The sequence below is a fragment of the Lithobates pipiens genome, unplaced genomic scaffold (genome assembly GCF_037356315.1).
Source record: "Lithobates pipiens isolate NorthernLeopardFrog02 unplaced genomic scaffold, aLitPip1_a1.2 Scaffold_8, whole genome shotgun sequence".
Lineage (NCBI taxonomy): Eukaryota > Metazoa > Chordata > Amphibia > Anura > Ranidae > Lithobates > Lithobates pipiens.
In genome coordinates this window covers 168344422-168358315 of record NW_027507903.1, presented here as the reverse complement: position 1 = coordinate 168358315, position 13894 = coordinate 168344422, and positions in this window count along the sequence as shown.

Genomic DNA, 13894 nt, shown 5'->3' with positions numbered 1-13894 from the left:
GGCACGGATGGGTGGCACGGATGGGCACTGATAGGTACCACAGATAGATGGGACTGATAGGCACTGATAGGTGGCACTGATAGGTGGCTCTGATAGGTGGCACTGCTGGGCACTGATGGGCGGCACTGCTGGGCACTGATGGGCGGCACTGCTGGGCACTGATGGGCGGCACTGGGGTGCAGCACCTTTGAGGCAGATTGGGTGGCACTGTGGGTGGCACTGTGGGGTGGCACTGTGGGTGGCACTGTGGGTGGCACTGTGGGTGGCACTGTGGGTGGCACTGTGGGCACTATGGGCACTGACAGGGGGCACTGACGGGGGGCACTTACTTTTTCTTTTATTTTACTTCAGGATGGCACTGCGGGAGGCAGGTGGGCACAGGCAGGTGGCAGGTGGTCCCTTGTATTGATGGCCGTGATCGGGACTGATGTCCCGATCACGGCCGCCGGTGATCGGCTTTTTTTTTCTCTCCTCGCGCTGTCAGCGCGAGGAGGAATAATAGCCGATTACCGGCTCCGTTCTATCACATGATCAGCTGTCATTGGCTGACAGCTGATCACGTGATAAGGGGTCGGGATCGACCCCTTACACGGATCGGTGATCAGGCGAGTCTCACGGACTCGCCGATCACAGAGCGCGCCGCGCGCGCCCCTCAGGGGGCGCGCAGGCCGCTCGTAACCAGGACGACGTCAATAGACGTAGTCCTGAAAATGTAGGTCCGCGCTAATGCCGTCATTTGGCAATAGCGCGGATCTGAAGTGGTTAAAAATGGCCGTTTTGGCTGGAGCACTGATTTTAATGACGATTAAAGTGAAAAAAAAAAGTGAAATATTCCTTTAAATATCATGCCTGGGGGGTGTCTATAGTATGCCTGTGAAGTGCCACGTGTTGCCTGTGTTTAGAACAGTCCCTGCACAAAATGACTTTTAACGGAAATAACGTCATTTAAAACTGCTTGCGGTTTTAATGTTATATCTGGTTCCTGCAATATGGATGAAAATCATTGAGAAAAATGGCATGGGTAGCCCCCCCTGCCCATTACCAGCCCCTTTGGGTCTTGTACGGATATTAAGGGGAACCCCGTACCCATATTAAAAAAAGGTAATACGTTTGGCCCCCAGGCCCTATATACTCAGAACAGCAGTATACAGGCGGTGCAAACAAGACAGGGACTGTGTAGGTTTGTTGTGTTAAGTAGAATCTGTTTGTAATTTTCAACTGGTACATTTTTAAAGTGTAGCTCCAGTCAAAAAATCTATTTTTAAGCTTTTTGGAAAACATAGGGAAGGGTTATCACCCCTGTATAATTTGTTTTGCCGTCCGTCTTTTTTCATCTCACTTCCTGTTGTCTCCTTCCTTTTGCAAGTAGGAGACGTTTGTAAGTTGGATGTTTGAAAGTAGGGGCCTGCCCTATATGCTCAGCAGAAATGGCGGAACAAAGTGTTGGTGTTGCCACAACATTGTAAGCTCTCAAAGTGACTCTTGGTGGGCGCTGGAGCGCCCTGCTGTGAACGATTATATCAAGAATTGTAATTACATGCCATTGTTGAACAGTGGTAGAAAAATTGGGCCTTTGGTGGTTGTGGTGCTGGTGCTGGTGCCACAACACTATAAGTCCTCACAGTTACTCTGGGTGGGTACAGGAACGGGCCCTGCTGTGAAATATTATATCAAGAATTGTAATTACATGCCCCTGTTAAACAGGGGCTGAAAAATTGGGCCTTAGGCACTGGTGCTGGTGCCACGACACTGCAACCTCTCCCATATACTCTAGTTGCAGTGCAGGAATGAGCCCGGCTGCAAAGCATTGCATAAAAAATTGTAATTAAATGCCCCTGTTAAACAGGGGCTGAAAAATTGGGCCTTAGGCACTGGTGCTGGTGCCACAACACTACACCTCTCCCATATACTCTAGTTGTGGTGCAGGAATGAGCCCTGCTACAAAGAATTGCATCAAAAATTGTAATTAAACGCCCCTGTTAAACAGGGGCTGAAAAATTGGGCTGGTGGCATCACCCAGAACCAAAAATGTTCTTCCAACATATCAGCGGAGGAGGAAGAGGATAGACAATCAACATAACAGGACAGTGTCATTTTCTTCCAAGCTATCAGCAGGATCATTGAGGTGGAAGAAGATAGTCAGTCAACATAACAGGACAGTCATTCAGCATCAGCATAGGCAGTCTTGAAGGGATGTGATTATTTAAAAAAAATTATTCGGTTACATCAGCTTCAGGTGCTTGGTAGCTGTGGGTGATTCAAGACTGATTCATCTTGATGAAGGTCAGTCGATCAACTGAGTCGGTGGACAGGCGCACCCTGTGATCGGTAACAAAGCCACCAGCAGCACTGAAGGTGCGTTCCGAAAGAACGCTGGATGCAGGACAGGCCAGTAGCTCAATTGCATGCTGTGCAAGCTCTGGCCAGTGATCCATCCTCAAGACCCAGTAAGCCAGAGGATTTTCGGTGGGGAAGGTGTCCAAGTCTGACCTTGCCCCTAAGTATTCCTGCACCATGTAAATCAGACGCTGGCGATGGTTGCTGGAACCGATCATACCTTGGGGCTGCGGACTAAAAAATTGTCTGAACGCATTGGTCAGAGGGCCACCTTCTCCACCGCTCCTTCTGACTGATGCCTCAGCAACACGTTGTCCAGGACTGGGAGTTTGTAACCTCCCAGTCTCTGGGAACGCGTTGCACAGACCTTTCTGCAAGGCCTCCCGGAGATGTCTCATCCTCTGCTCCCTCTGCGACGGCAAGATAAGGTCGGCAACCTTACCCTTGTACCATGGATCAAGGAGAGTGGCCAGCAAGTAATGGTCCCTCTCCTTGATCCGAAGAATACGAGGATCCTTCCGCAGGATCAGGGAGGCCATACAGCGTAGGTTAGCTGAGGCATTCAGTCCGGAATTCTATGGGTCACTAAGGACAACATGATCCGCAGCTACCTCCTCCCAGACACGTACAAGTCCACGGGTTTCTTGGGACTGTAAATAATCCCTACAAGACTGCTGCTGATGCTGAGTGCCAGCCTCCATCTCCATGCTGACACAATCATCCTCCTCCTCCTCCTCATCCTCTTCCTGTGTGATGGGTGGCACAACAGGAACACTGTCTGGGTAAAGGGGGCCTTGAGAGGCAAGGAAGTCCTCCTCTTCCTGCCTCTGTTCTGCCTCAAGTGCCCTGTCCATTATTCCACGCAGCGTATGCTCCAACAGGTGGACAAGAGGTACAGTGTCACTAATGCATGCACTGTCACTGCTCACCATCCTTGTGGCCTCCTCAAACGGTGACAGGACAGTGCATGCATCCCTGATCATGCCCCACTGGCGTGGTGAGAAAAAACTGAGCTCCCCTGACCCTGTCCTGGTGCCGTAGTCGCACAGGTACTCATTGATGGCCCTCTGCTGCGTGTGCAGCCGCTGCAGCATGGCCAACGTTGAGTTCCACCTGGTGGGCATATCACATATAAGGCGGTTCTTGGGCAGGTTCAACTCCTTTTGGAGCTCAGCCAGCCGAGCACAGGCATTAAATGATCGGCGGAAATGCACACAGACTTTCCTGGCCTGCTTCAGGACATCCTGTAAGCCCGGGTACCTGCCCAAGAACCGCTGCACCACCAGGTTAAGGACGTGAGCCACAAAGGGCACATGGGTCAGTTGTCCCTGTCGGAGGGCGGAGAGGAGGTTGGTGCCATTGTCGCAAACCACCATTCCTGTCTTAAGCTGGCATGGCGTCAACCACCTCCCGGCCTGCCCCTGCAGAGTTGACAAAACATCTGCCCCAGTGTGGCTCCTGTCCCCCAAACAAACCAGCGCAAGCACGGCATGGCATCGCTTTGCCTGCATACTTGCATAGCCCCTGGAACGCCTACGGAGCACCGCTGGTTCTGAGGACAGAGCACTGGAAGAGGCCATGGAGGAAGAAGAAGAGGAGGGGGTGGAGGAGAGAGGTGTGTCACAACCAATAGTAGCATTTTGGAGGTGTGGTGACAGAACAACCTCCACCATACTGCACCTTGTCCTGCATCCTTCCCAGCTGCCAGAAGAGTGACCCAATGGGCCGTGAAAGACAGGTAACGTCCCTGTCCATGCCTGCTGGACCATGAGTCAGCAGTAATATGCACCTTACCGCTGACCGCCCTGTCCAGCGAGGCAAGGACATTGCCTTCCACATGCTGGTAGAGAGTCAGAATCGCCTTCCGTGAGAAAAAGTGACGTTTGGGGACCGGCCACTGAGGAACCGCACATTGTACAAACTCACGGAAGGGGGCCGAGTCTACCAACTGAAAAGGCAGCAGTTGAAGTGCTAGCAATTTAGCCAAGCTAGCATTCAACCGCTGGGCATGTGGATCGCTGGGAGTGAACTTCTTTTGGCGGTCCAGCAGCTGGGGCAGGGACATTTGCCTGCTATAATCGGACGTGGGTGTACTGCTAGCAGAGTGCCCGGAAGCACTTGGCTGTGACACACCTAATTCTACACATTCATTCCTCTCAGAGCAGGTTTCAGAGAGGACTGAAGGTCTAGTGGGGTTGGAGATCCCAGCTGATGAGGAGCAAGGAGAGGTCCGCTTTGTTCTTTGGTGTGGGTCTTTGAGGTACGCTTGCCAACGAGCTGCATGGCAGGTCAACATATGTCTGGTCAAGCATGTGGTGCCCAAGCGGCTGATGTTTTGGCCACGCGAGATACGACATATGTTGCAAATAGCAGTGGTGCGATCTGATGCACTCGTCTCAAAAAAGGCCCACACCAAAGAACTTTTAGAATAACGCGCAGAGGCAGCGCCCTGCACAGGCGGAGCTCTGCGGTGTGATTCAGTCGGTGTGCTGCCCCTAAGCTGGCCCCCGGAGGGCATCCTGCCTTGTTGTATATGTGCCTCCTCCTCCTCCTCTCTCCTACCAGGCACCCACGTGGAGTCAGTACCCTCATCATCCCCTCCCTCTTCATCGCTGGAGCAGTATGCTGCAGCTTGTAGAACATGACTGCCAGATTGCTGTCCTTCTTGAGCATCCCCTCTCTCTGCGCTCACGCTACTGCCTTCCTCTAGCTGAGTATCATCATCAGAGCCTACAAAACACTGGGCATCCTCCTGGAGCATGTACCCAACACTGTGTTCAAAGAGTTCAGGAGACTCCTTAGGAGGATGTGGTGGGTCTAGGGAAGGAGTCACTGATGATGACATTGAGAGGAGGGAAGACGATGCGTTGGCAGCTACTTTGCTAGTACCCTGAGCCTGGGTGAGAGAGGATGAGGAGGATGAAGAGGGCTTGGTCATCCACTCTACCAAGTCTTCGGCATGTTGCGGCTCAACATGTTCAGCTGCCGAAAAGAAGGACAAGCGTGTCCCATGGCCACGTGCTGATGATGACAATGCACCGCGTCCACGACCAGCTTTGTTGTCTCTAGACACAGAGCCTGCTTGCCATCTTTTATCGGCTCGCGCCTGTCTGCCTCTCCTTGCTGGCCTTCCAGACATGGTAATGGCCTGAAGGGAGATGGGAAAACCAGCAATTGGGTAGTGTATATTGTGCTGGAGGCATACACAACATCCACTCCTACAGCTGACTGCAAGCTCTATTTAAAAAGAGCAATATAGCTAGCTATGTAGGTGGATATAGCGGTGTATTCTGCGGTCAGGGCATGCAGACAGCACGCACAATCTCCTACAGCTGACTGCAAGCTCTATTTAAAAAGAGCAATATAGCTAGCTATATAGGTGGATATAATGGGGTATTCTGCGGTCAGGGCACGCAGACAGCACGCACAATCTCCTACAGCTGACTGCAAGCTCTATTTAAAAAGAGCAATATAGCTAGCTATATAGGTGGATATAGTGGTGTATTCTGCGGTCAGGGCACGCAGACAGCATGCACAATCTCCTACAGCTGACTGCAAGCTCTATTTAAAAAGAGCAAGATAGCTAGCTATATAGGTGGATATAGCGGTGTATTCTGTGGTCAGGGCACGCAGACAGCACGCACAATCTCCTACAGCTGACTGCAAGCTCTATTTAAAAAGAGCAATATAGCTAGCTATATAGGTGGATATAGCGGTGTATTCTGCGGTCAGGGCACGCAGACAGCATGCACAATCTCCTACTGCTGACTGCAAGCTCTATTTAAAAAGAGCAATATAGCTAGCTATATAGGTGGATATAACGGTGTATTCTGCGGTCAGGGCACGCAGACAGCACGCACAATCTCCTATAGCTGACTGCAAGCTCTATTTAAAAAGAGCAATATAGCTAGCTATATAGGTGGATATAGCGGTGTATTCTGCGGTCAGGGCACGCAGACAGCATGCACAATCTCCTACTGCTGACTGCAAGCTCTATTTAAAAAGAGCAATATAGCTAGCTATATAGGTGGATGTAACGGTGTATTCTGCGGTCAGGGCACGCAGACAGCACGCACAATCTCCTATAGCTGACTGCAAGCTCTATTTAAAAAGAGCAAGATAGCTAGCTATATAGGTGGATATAACGGTGTATTCTGCGGTCAGGGCACGCAGACAGCACGCACAATCTCCTATAGCTGACTGCAAGCTCTATTTAAAAAGAGGAAGATAGCTAGCTATATAGGTGGATATAGCGGTGTATTCTGCGGTCAGGGCACACAGACACCACGGACAATCTCCTACAGGTGACTGCAAGCTCTATTTAAAAAGAGCAATATAGCTAGCTATATAGGTGGATATAACGGGGTATTCTGCGGTCAGGGCACGCAGACAGCACGCACAATCTCCTACAGCTGACTGCAAGCTCTATTTAAAAAGAGCAATATAGCTAGCTATATAGGTGGATATAGTGGTGTATTCTGCGGTCAGGGCACGCAGACAGCATGCACAATCTCCTACAGCTGACTGCAAGCTCTATTTAAAAAGAGCAAGATAGCTAGCTATATAGGTGGATATAGCGGTGTATTCTGTGGTCAGGGCACGCAGACAGCACGCACAATCTCCTACAGCTGACTGCAAGCTCTATTTAAAAAGAGCAATATAGCTAGCTATATAGGTGGATATAGTGGTGTATTCTGCGGTCAGGGCACGCAGACAGCATGCACAATCTCCTACAGCTGACTGCAAGCTCTATTTAAAAAGAGCAATATAGCTAGCTATATAGGTGGATATAACGGTGTATTCTGCGGTCAGGGCACGCAGACAGCACGCACAATCTCCTATAGCTGACTGCAAGCTCTATTTAAAAAGAGCAAGATAGCTAGCTATATAGGTGGATATTTTTTTAATGGTTATCTGCTACCGAACATACAAATTTTTCATTACAAATCAAATATCAGTTAACATACACTTTGCAATTTAACAGATAATAAACTATACAAACAAAAGGGAAAAAACAACTTACATGTCATCTTCCCCCTCCTCCTCCCCAGAAGAAAAATTTATAAGTAGAGCATCACCCCTACTGCTAGGCCCTTCTGGTGGCCCAGGATCCACCTCAGGTAACGGGGCCCTTTTTTTCTTCTTCTTCCCCTGCTTTTTCCTAATCGTGACCCAAGCCACTTCACCTTCCTCATCCGATACTTCTTTTGGGCGTTTCTGAGCCCCCTTAACCGAGACTTCCATCTCCTCCTCCCCAGACCTGTCATCCCCAGCCGAAGAATCGGATGAGGAGACAGTGACCAGACGTCTGCCCGGCCTACATCTCCGAGGAAGGGGAGTGGGAGCAGTAACCTGGGAAACAGAACCCTGTGCCCCCCCCTTATCCAAAAAGGGAGGCCCAACTACCTCCACCTGACCAATATCTGGACCGGGCACCTGAACTTCAGTGACAGGGGCCTGGGCAACATCTGCATGCCGTACCCCCTTTTCTCTTTGAGGGACCCTACTTGCCTTTTGGGTTCGAGGTGCACCCTGTGGCTCCGCCGTAGGAGCGCTTCCCTGCCTTTCCCCTCCAGAACTCTGCCCAGCAGGAGGAGGTGCACTATCCCCTCCTGGCCCACCACCTGCTGCAGCTTCACCCCTGTAGGCTCTGGGGCATCTGCTAAAGGGATGCCCCATTTGACCGCAAAGGTTGCAGCAGATCAACCCACACGTGTCACCTGAGTGTCCAAACTTATTGCACTTAGTGCAGCGCACAACTGTGCAATCTGCACTCATGTGGGTTGGACACCCACACCTGAAACACCTACGGGGCTGGCCTGGGTAGAACACCAGGATTCTATCTCGTCCCAGGAAAGCACTTCCTGGGACATGTGCAACCGTGTTGCCAGATCTTCTCAAACGAATCCTGGTGTTCCATGCTCCAGTCCATACCCCACGCTCATCTAAGCATTTATTTAGAGGACACTGCAACTGGCCGTGTCTCCCCAGCCAAGTTGCTATGTCCTCCGGGGGCAGGCTCTCGTTCCTTACTAACACCGTCAGGTTTTTAATCTCCTCCTGCCTACTCAAAGGAATCAGGCGGAACCCTTTCCAGGGATCAGCCCCTTTAACCAACCCAAAAGCGGTTATAAAACGCTCCATAGTCACAGCGTTGGTGAAACTGACATCAAAGTCAGGGGTGCCAGCTGGGTGGATCACAGCAAATAGCTCAGCCACCCTGAACCCCAACGCCAGGACCATGTCAACCACTTGGCCCCTCGTGGGGCACTGACCTTCACCCTCCCATCTCAGCTGGACCACATTCCTACGCTTGCGCTCCGGACCACCTGTCCCCCTAGACCAAGTACTGGCCCCAGGGGTCTGACCAGCCGGGGGTACCCGAAAGTTACTGGCCCCAAACTGGTGGTACAGGTGGTCCAGAGGCACACTGGACCCAGCCACATTGGCGTAGGAACGCCTTTCACCAAGTGCCGTCAGCAACTTTACCTCCGGTGTCCCCCTTAGTACGGGTCCCGGAGGAGGAGCCTCTGCCACAGACACTGGGGGTACAACATGAGAAGCAGCCCCCCCACTCACGGCATGGGAAGTCACACTCCCCACATCGTTTACCCCAGCCTGAACTTTAGGATAGGTCTCATCCTCAGAGCTATAAAGCAAAGCCTCCCAGGCTTCCTGCCACTCCACCTCCATATGGGCCCCGCAGGAATCCACTGACACTTGGCTCGGCCCTGATTGAGAACCCTCCAAGCCGCGAATGAACGTCATTGCAGGGTTCTCACCATCAAGCTCGCCCATTGGGCAGTCACCCCAGGCCGTAGCTTGTTCTGGCACTATACAATTAGACATTTCAACATTACTGTTACTGTTACTGTTTACACTCTCTTGACCAGAAAGCAGACCGGAAGTCCTTTGAAAACGACCCTCGGGGTCAACTTCCGGACCCGCCACCGTCACTTCAGGCCGCGGGCTATTCTCGCCATGAACCAGCTCGCGCACCGGAAGTGCGTCATCACCCCTTCCCGCGCTACTATTGGCCTCGCGGTCAGTAGCACCACCCCTCCTCCCGCGGGAAGACGGCGTTCTCTTATTCACGGCCGCCATTCCCGAACTGTCAGATGCCATGCCGCCGGCCGACACTGCACCGCTGCCCACAGCGGCAGCCAAGCTGGCTTGACTCTCATATACCCTAGTCCCCTTACCCTGAGACCGGCTTGCAGCAGTGGCAGCCGACAACGCAACTGACGGCGTGCCCTGCTTGCAACCACCGGCTGGGATCACTGGGGACTGTACAGGTAAGTCCATTTTTCCTTTGCTTACTATCCTAGCAAGCTGCACCACTGGTATCTTCTTAACAACACTCCTGTCTTTAATGTCCTTTTGCTGCCTCCTTCCCACTTCACCGGGGTCTAACCTGCCCTCTGGGGACACAGCCTCATTCATAGGCTGGCAACCCTTAGGCTTACCTGACCCCTCTGCAGGATTAGTGGAGTTAGCAGGGCTAGCAGTCTTTTCACCAGGAATGCTCTTCACATTTTCAGCCTTCACAGCACTCTCTCTCTCCAAAACTGTTTCTTTACACACCGCTGGCTTTCTTTCCACCACAGTCTTTCCCTCTGGTTTGTCACTGGCCACCTTTCTTTCCACCGCACTTTCCTTTTCTTCATGGCTGGCTTCCACAGAGGGACCCGCCATTTCCTCCTCCTGCGTTGTGTTCGGGGCTGGATACAGTCTACGGCGTCTCCCTGCCTGGGTCCCCTCGTCACACGCAATTCTCATCGCTTTGTCCACGTTAGATAGAAAGTCTTTCTCACCAGAAGCACTGTCAATCAGGTTGGATAACAGCTCACCCAATATGTTGCACTGCTTCTTCAATCCGTCTATCACCGTCTTATACTCCTGTCTCTTTACAACGCCTGATCTGTCTCTCCGGTTCCTTAGCTCTGCCAGGACCTTCATTTTCTCGCAGTAGCTGCGGGAAGCCTTTACAATTAAGCTTTTAGCTTTCTTTCTTCTGTCTGCAGATTTCTCCACATCCTCTCCTGGCTGTCTCAGAGACCAATCTGCAAGATCCAGCTGGTTCTCCAAAAACAACCTCTCCTCCTTGACGAGCTCCAGGAGCTTAGGGGCTCCACGTCCTTCATTAGGCTGAGAAACAGGCACCTGGCCTGGGCTGACTGAAGTCATCAGCTCCCTCTCTTTCTCCACCTCTCTGGAAGTCCTCAGAGATCAGAGCACGCAGCCAGCAAGCACAAGCTCCTACAACTGACTGCAAGCTCTATTTAAAAAGAGGAAGATAGCTAGCTATATAGGTGGATATAACGGTGTATTCTGCGGTCAGGGCACGCAGACAGCACGCACAATCTCCTATAGCTGACTGCAAGCTCTATTTAAAAAGAGGAAGATAGCTAGCTATATAGGTGGATATAGCGGTGTATTCTGCGGTCAGGGCACACAGACACCACGGACAATCTCCTACAGCTGACTGCAAGCTCTATTTAAAAAGAGCAATATAGCTTGCTATGTAGGTGGATATAACGGTGTATTCTGTGGTCAGGGCACGCAGACAGCAAGCACAATCTCCTACAGCTGACTGCAAACTCCTTTTAAAAAGAGCAATATAACTAGCTATATAGGTGGATATAGCGGTGTATTCTGAGGTCAGGGCACGCAGACAGCACGCACAATCTCCTACAACTGACTGCAAGCTCTATTTAAAAAGAGCAATATAGCTAGCTATATAGGTGGATATAACGGTGTATTCTGTGGTCAGGGCACGCAGACAGCAAGCACAATCTCCTACAGCTGACTGCAATTTCCTTTTAAAAAGAGCAATATAACTAGCTATATAGGTGGATATAGCGGTGTATTCTGAGGTCAGGGCACGCAGACAGCACGCACAATCTCCTACAACTGACTGCAAGCTCTATTTAAAAAGAGCAAGATAGCTAGCAATATAGGTGGATATAATGGTGTATACTGCACTACAGAAGAGCAAGAACGCAAAATCGGCCAATAACGAACAGTGTATACTGTGTTGAAGGTACACAGAACACCCACTAACTCCTACAGATGCCAACACACTGGCAGCCTTATATAGTGTGGGGTGTGTACTACATCCTGCCTGTGGCCAATCATGGCTCTCCTCGCTGCCGGCGCTGTGATTGGTCAAGCATGCGGGGTCACAGTGCATGCTTGGCCAATCATGAGCCAGCAATGCATTGCGATGGCACAGTGCATTGTGGGCCGTGAGCGCCACATGAATTTGGCGCGAACGGCCCATAACTTTCGGCATTCGCTCAACGTTCGACTCGAACACGAAGCTCATCCCTAATCTTTAGTTAGTAATAGACATGTGCATTCGTTTTCGTCCGAATGCATTTTCGTCCGAATTTCAGCTATTTTCGTTTTCGTTTTGACAAACGATAACGAAAGCACAAAATCCGAAAACTGAAAGATCCGACATAAATAAATGCTTTATTTTCGTTTTCATTGTTACAACAGTTCGATATAGAATAGGAGATTCGACATGACTCTGACAACAATCTGTGTCTATAGAACCTGTGTTCGAATGTGCCTAACCTTACCTCTATTAGTCCAAGATTATATAGAGAAAATATTCGACAGAGAAAATATTCGACAGAGAAAAAAGATTTGACAGAGAGAAAAGATTCTGCAAGATACTGTCCTAAAAAGTGTTTGGGGACCGGGGTCCTGCCCCAGGGGACATGTATCAATGCAAAAAAAAGTTTTAAAAACGGCCGTTTTTTCGGGAGCAGTGATTTTAATAATGATTAAAGTGAAACAATAAAAGTGTAATATTCCTTTAAATTTCGTAGGGGGGGGTTGTCTATAGTATGCCTGTGAAGGGGCGCATGTTTCCCGTGCTTAGAATTGTCCCTGCACAAAGTGTCATTTATGCAGGAAAAAAAGTCCTTTAAAATCACTCGCAGCTATAATGAATTGTCGGCTCCGTAATACAGAGAACACTCATTGAAAGTCATTGATAAAAAAATAAATAAATAAATAAAATAAAAAAGCGTGGGGGTCCCCCAAATTCAATTACCAGGCCCTTCAGGTCTGGTATGGATATTAAGGGGAACCCTGCCTCAAATTTAAGAAAAAATTTGACGTGGGGTTCCCCCTAAATATCCATAACCAGACCCTTCAGGTCTGGTATGGATATTAAGGGGAACCCCGCGTCAAATTTAAAAAAAAATTGACGTGGGGTTCCCCCTAAAAATCCATACCAGACCCTTTATCCGAGCACGCAACCTGGCAGGCCGCAGGAAAAGAGGGGGGGACGAGAGAGCGCCCCCCCCTCCCTCCTGAACCGTACCAGGCCACGTGCCCTCAACATTGGGAGGATGCTTTGGGGGTCTGTGACCCCTCAAAGCACCTTGTCCCCATGTTGATGAGGACAAGGGCCTCATCCCCACAACCCTGGCCGGTGGTTGTGGAGGTCTGCGGGCGGGGGGCTTATCAGAATCTGGAAGCCCCCTTTAACAAGGGGACCCCCAGATCCCGGCCCCCCCGTTTGAAATGGTAAGGGGGTACAAAAGTACCCCTACCATTTCACAAAGAAAGTGTAAAAAATGTTTAAATAAAACAAACACACTTTTGAAAAATTCCTTTATTAAAAATAAAAAAATAAAAAAAAGATTCCAGCGGCGGTAATCCACTCTTGCTATCCAGCGACGGACGGTCATCTCTCCAGCGATGTCTCATCTCATCCAGCGCAGCTCAGCATCCTTCTTCTGTCTCCGTGTAGGAGACATTGCAGGCATTCCGGCGGCTGACGTTTGTTATATACGGAGGGCGGGGCCACCCGTCACCTGACCCCGCCCCCCTCTGACGCAAGGGGAAACCCGGGGTTCCCTGTGACGTAGGGGTGACCCGCACCCCTCTGATGTAACACAGGCAGGTTTCCGTTACATCAGAGGGGGCGGGGTCACCTATACGTCACGGGGAACCCCGGGTTTCCCCTTGCGTCAGAGGGGGGCGGGGTCAGGTGACGGGTGGCCCCGCCCTCCGTATATAACAAACGTCAGCCGCCGGAATGCCTGCAATGTCTCCTACACGGAGACAGAAGAAGGATGCTGAGCTGCGCTGGATGAGATGAGACATCGCTGGAGAGATAACCGTCCGTCGCTGGATAGCAAGAGTGGATTACCGCCGCTGGAATCTTTTTTTTATTTTTTTATTTTTAATAAAGGAATTTTTCAAAAGTGTGTTTGTTTTATTTAAACATTTTTTACACTTTCTTTGTGAAATGGTAGGGGTACTTTTGTACCCCCTTACCATTTCAAACAGGGGGGGGGCCGGGATCTGGGGGTCCCCTTGTTAAAGGGGGCTTCCAGATTCTGATAAGCCCCCCGCCCGCAGACCTCCACAACCACCGGCCAGGGTTGTGGGGATGAGGCCCTTGTCCTCATCAACATGGGGACAAGGTGCTTTGAGGGGTCACAGACCCCCAAAGCATCCTCCCAATGTTGAGGGCATGTGGCCTGGTACGGTTCAGGAGGGAGGGGGGGCCGCTCTCTCGTCCCCCCCTCTT